Genomic DNA, 6,536 nt, shown 5'->3' on the forward strand with positions numbered 1-6,536 from the left:
ATAAAAATAATTGAAGTAGAAGTATTAAAACTTATACTTGAAACGAGTATTAAATAACCAAAGATATACTTATATGAAAGTACTATCTTTATTTGAATAATCGAAAATAAGTTTGATTATTTACACCTTATTCTTTAATAAAATAAAGAACAAATCTCAGCAAATAATCGGAGTCATAGATCCTCAAATGAATATTCAAAAATATTCATTAAATAATATAAACCGAGTCATAAGCCCTCGAATGAATATTCAAATATTATTCAAATAATAAAATAAAAGGAGTCATAAGTCCTCGAATGAATATTCGAAATAATATTCAATAATAAAATAAAGGAGTCATAAGTCCTCAGATGAATATTCGAAATAATATTCAATTATAAAATAAAGTTAAAGTTATCGAATAAACCTTATTCGATTAATAGTTTGGAAAACTATAACCATATATATATATATAAATATATATATGTATATATCCATATCCATATATACAAAATCTACTCGGGATCCTCGACTCCCGGTTTAGAAATATGTTCACCTTTGGGTCCCCTATACTAAGGGTATACGCAACTACTGCTTATCTCTAGCATAGGTATTATGCAACTATAAGCATCGAAATCAACAGATATATAAATCAAGAATACGAAACAGGCATGCATATATATACCATATCAGCATGCTTCAATATATCGCAACATTTGCTAATTAACCAACATGCATCTATCGCAAGATAATGCATATACATATATTCATCACAACAACAGTATAACGGGTAGAAAACTTGCCTGAGCGACTGGGGGTTACGAATGGCTCGGGACGAGTCTGGTAACCTATAAGCAACAAGTAAGTTGGAATTAAACCAAAGTCACTTGTAAATCTATACTCTAACCAACTCAGACTCTAACGCTCGTTTTGCGCTTACTGATTTGCTTAAGTCACCCGGGTACCCTCGGCTCCACTATTTTTAATAATTTAACCTTTACGAGTTTTAAGGCGATTCCTTCGCGAGTGTCTTACCAACTGCCTAACACACTTACCATAAATGTTTCATGCATTAATTAACCCTTTTTGGTCTTTAACCTATGTTTCAAAGTAAGGCGAGGGGAAAAGTTTCGTTCGCGAAACGCCGTTACTTGAAACGGTCGTTTCTCCTAAACCGTGCATCGGAATCGAACGAACTACATATCAAAACGAAGCTAGTAACATGAGCTATCTAAAAATGGCAGTGGTCATAATCTAGCAGGGGGTTCTCGGGTCCTAATGTTATTCACAAAAACAGTCCAAAGAAAATCGGACGTTATGACGGCTATGTTTACGCGATTACCAATGTTTAAACTACTCCAATTAACCACCAACCAACTCATAACCATCAATACAACAAAACTTCACCTAAACCATACCACATCAGTCCATAATCTCCAAGGTTTTCAACTCAAACAACCACAATCAAGACCTATGAACTATAATCAAGCTTCAATTACCAAAACACTTCCAAATCAAACCAAACTACTAATAATCACAATCCATGCTTCTCATTTCACAACACCAACCATTAAACTTACTAACAAATAAAGTAAAGGCTAGGGTTTGAAGTTTATACCTTCCTTGGGAGGTGTTAAGTTGCTAGGAAGCCTTAGGGAGCCTCCTACAAGCTTGATCTTTCCAAAGAAATCAAGAACACAAAGTTAGGCTTTGAAGTTTCTAAAAGTCCGATTTAAAGAACTGTAAAAATGAGGGTCTTACCATGATTATTTGGACGAGACTTGTGAACAAGAGTTGTAGGCCATCTCAATACCTTTCCAATGAGCTATAGAACACAATTTTTGAGTGAGAAATGAAGGAGATACAGCAGTTTTAGTGTTCTGGTTCTGTTTTGGCCGAGAGCATGAAGAACAATGCCTTGGTTTCTTTTTGATTTTGATGAAAAATGATTTGCTTGGCTTGGTTGGTTTGATTTTTGTGTTTGTTTTAGTAAATTACCTAGTTGCCCTTGATTTTGTGTGGTTAAAAAGTCACCACATCTCCTTCCTTTTTTGTCATGCTTGTGTCATCCTCATGATGTCATCCTCCCCTCATTGTCCTCTTTCTATTGGCTGGATGACATCATCCCCACTAATCCCCTTGATTAACTTCCTAATCGTTTGCCTAATGACTGCTGATCTGTTATACGGTTCGCTTAACTTTTATTTTCGTTTATCGTTTGAGGGATCATACCCGGGATCTTATTACTTAGGTTCCCTTAACCTTTCTCAATATATTATATTCCTTTTATGATCCTCTCCTATAATCCTTTAATTTAAATCATTTTTATCCTGTTACCTTTTTCTCAAATCTTTCCGTATCTAGTGTATTTCCGGGAAAAATCAAAGTGTTCGGATTTGGATTCTGACGATCTTTACATACACTTATATCCCATATAAAGTACTAATAAAATCTCAGAATATCCATATCAGAACCCCTACATAGTGTGGCATGAAAAGTTTTCTCATTCAGCAAAAACACTATTCATAAGGGTTTCAAAAATTTCCCAAAAATTGGGGTTATTACACTTACAGCTCGCAAGATAATATATAGTGATAACAATAATACAAGTATCTAAATGGATACTTACTAGAATTCTTTATCATGAGTAAGGTAATTACTTACTAGATATAAGTTTTAAAAGAAGATGAAGTTACCAATTACTTCACTATACTTATACCATTTTTTTTAGAAATCTACTTGAACTACTACTGTTCGAAGTATAATAAGATTCACGAGGTCATCCCATAGATGAGACCACAAATAAACTTGAAAATATTTGATCTTTGAAATATTTTAAAAAGAAATGAAGTTACGAGATACTTCATTCAATGGATACACCAATACAAATGTTTGACCCTGTCAATGCTTCGGCAACCACCCATTAGTAGCCTTTCGATCGAAATGCTACGGGTAGTGTTGCAGAATTATCCAAATGGATGATGAACTCATTACGGGAGTTTGCCGCGCCAGGAAGACCACTTACGATGATCAGTCGTAGTAGTACAACCCCACCATTTTCTACATGTAGAGGAGAACCTGTCGGATTTAGTTGTCAACCGAACACTGAACTCCTAAGGAATGGACCGCCTTAGCGGAACTTCCAGGCCATTTGGGCCAATATAATAAGGTTGGGCCGGCGCCACTCGACCACTTACGCCACTCCTAGTTCAGATGAAATCCATGACTCTGAAACGTAAGCTCGTTCCCTCTTTCCCCAAGTAGAACTTGTTGATACGGCTCCACCAAGAAGTCGTATCTAGTTGGAAAGGAAAACTCACCGATATTTCCCAGGCGATGCCTATTAATGGATTAACTTGTTCCAAGAATTTTACTTCCCGAGTGTTGGGTAAGTAATCAATTCATTTAACAAAACAGCAACCTTGTTGCGAATATAAAACACACCACAGAGCCGGATCCCTCAGGTTTTGAGCGAGTATTTAAATCCCCTTAAAAGGAAGATCTTAAATATAAAAATGAGTTTTGGGATCCGCTCTATCTTTTAAAAAATCATTTTCAAGACTCGAAAACACTTTATAGAGTGTTTGGAGTAAAGCTGATTTAATGAAGTAAATCAGTCCCCAGAATATTTAGAAAATGACTGAATATTATTATTTAAATAATATTCCCATAAAGAATAATCTTTATAAAAATAATTGAAGTAAAAGTATTAAAACTTATACTTGAAACGAGTATTAAATAACCAAAGATATACTTATATGAAAGTACTATCTTTATTTGAATAATCGAAAATAAGTTTGATTATTTACACCTTATTCTTTAATAAAATAAAGAACAAATCTCATATAATAATCGGAGTCATAGATCCTCAAATGAATATTCAAAAATATTCATTAAACAATATAAACTGAGTCATAAGCCCTCGAATGAATATTCAAATAATATTCAGATAATAAATAAAAGGAGTCATAAGTCCTCGAATGAATATTCAAAATAATATTCATTTAATAAAATAAAAGGAGTCATAAGTCCTCGAATGAATATTCAAATAATATTCATTTAATATAAAATAAAAGAAGTCATAAGTCCTTGAATGAATATTCAAATAATATTCATTTAATATAAAGGAGTCATACGCCTTCGAATAATATTCGAAATAATATTCAATAATAAAATAAAGTTAAAGTTATCGAATAAACCTTATTCGATTAATAGTTTTGAAAACTATGACCATATATATATATAAGTATAAATATATATATATATATATATTTATATCCATATATACAAAATCTACTCGGGATCCTCTACTCCCGGTTTTAGAAAATATTTTCACCTTTGGGTCCCTGTACTAAGGGTATATGCAAATTACCGCTATCCTCTAGCATAGGTATTATCAACTGAATCAACAGATATATATATGGAAAGAATGCGAAACAGGCATGCATATATATATACCATAGCAGCATGCTTCAATATATAACAACATTTGCTAATTAACCAACATGCATCTATCGCAAGATAATGCAAATACATATATTCATCACCACAACAGTTATAACGGGTAGAAAACTTGCCTGAGCGACTTGGGGTGATAAAAGGCTCGGGACGAGCTGGTAACCTATAAACAACAAGTAAGTTGGAATTAAACCAAAGTCACTTGTAAATCTATACTTTAACTAACTTAGACTCTAACGCTTGTTTTGCGCTTACTGATTTGCTTAAGTCACCCGGGTACCCTCGGCTCCACCATTTTTAATAATTTAACCTTTACGAGTTTTAAGGCGATTCCTTCGCGAGTGTCTTACCAACTGCCTAACACACTTACCATAAATGTTTCATACATTAATTAACCCTTTTCGGTCTTTAACCTATGTTTCAAAGTAAGGCGAGGGGAAAAGTTTCGTTCGCAAAATGCCGTTACTTGAAACGGTCGTTGCTCCTAAACCGTGCATCGGAATCGAACGAACTACATATCAAAACGAAGCTCGTAACATGAGCTATCTAAACATGGCAGTGGTCATAATCTAGCAGGGGGTTCTCGGGTCCTAATGTTATGCACAAAAACAGTCTAAAGAAAATCGGACGTTACGACGACTATGTTTACGCGATTTCCCAATTTAAAACCATTCAAAACCAACCCAAGTCAACCTCAAATCCAACATACAACCAACATCCATCCTTATCACATCATAACAACCCCAACCAATTCATTTTAACATTCATACTTATGCCTAAACTTAACTTTAATCATACTTAAGTTCTTTAATCAAAACAACAACATTTACCATTCCATTTCACTACCATTTCAAATCCCAAACTCTAAATCACAACATCAAGCTACAAATCACCCTAATAATCAAAATCATCTTATAATACATAGGAATCTAGGGTTTGGAGATGTATACCTTCCTTGAAGTGGTGGGAGGAGCTAGGAATCCTTAAGAAGCTTTGAGAAGTCTTAGGAATGCTTGGATCTTCAAGGAAAACAAGAAAAACTTCAAGTTAAAAACTTGAAAACACTATTCATAGTCTTCTTCTTTTTGATTAAATGAAGAAGATGGAGAAGAATTGATGGCTTAAACTCATGATATAGCCCTAACTAAGCATGAAGATGATTAGGGAATTAACTCACCAATTTAGGAAGCTTGGATCTTTGATTTTTGAATTTCCTTGCCTTTTGAATAGTAAAAAGCCGAGAGCTCTTCAAGAACAAGCCTTGGTTCTTTTTGATTTTTGATGAAGAATGAATTTACTTGGCTTGGTTGCTTTGTTTTTGTGTTTGATTTAGTCATTACCTTGTTGCCCTTGAATTTGTGTGGTTCTCATTCAACCACACCTCCTTCCTTCCCATGTCATGCTTGTGTCATCCTCATGATGTCATCCTCCCCTCCTTGTCCTCTTTCTATTGGTTGGATGACATCTATCCCCACTAATCCCTTTGATTAACTTCCTAATCGTTTGCCTAATGACCGCTGATCTGTGTTATCGGTTCGCTTAACTTTCGTTCTCGTTATATCATTTGAAGGATCATACCCGGGATCTTATTACTTAGGTTCCCTTAACCTTTCTCAATACATTATATTTCTTTTTATGATCCTCTATCATAATCCTTTAATTTAAATCCTTTTTTCCTGTTACCTTATACTCAATTCTCTCCGTATCTAGTGGATTTCCGGGAAAATCCAAGTGTTCGGGAATTGGATTCTGACGATTTTACATACACTTATATACCACATAGAGTACTAATAATATCCCAGAATATCCATAACAGAACCCCTACATAGTGTGGCATGAAAAGTTTCTCATTCAGCTAAAACCTATTCACAAGGGTTACAAAAAGTTGAAAATTTGGGGTTATTACAGTCTCCCCTCCTTAAAAGGATTCCGTCCCGGAATCAAACAGAAAACAATAGGGGCTTTCTTTTCTAGCATTGTGCTCTCTAGTTCCCAAGTTGATTCTTCCACGTTCTGATTGCTGCATAGTACTCTGACTAGCTTGATCACTTTGTTCCGAAGCACCTGCTCCTTCTTATCTATAATCCTTACTGGCTTCT

The sequence above is a fragment of the Apium graveolens genome, chromosome 7 (assembly GCF_009905375.1).
Source record: "Apium graveolens cultivar Ventura chromosome 7, ASM990537v1, whole genome shotgun sequence".
In the NCBI taxonomy this organism is placed as follows: Eukaryota; Viridiplantae; Streptophyta; class Magnoliopsida; order Apiales; family Apiaceae; genus Apium; species Apium graveolens.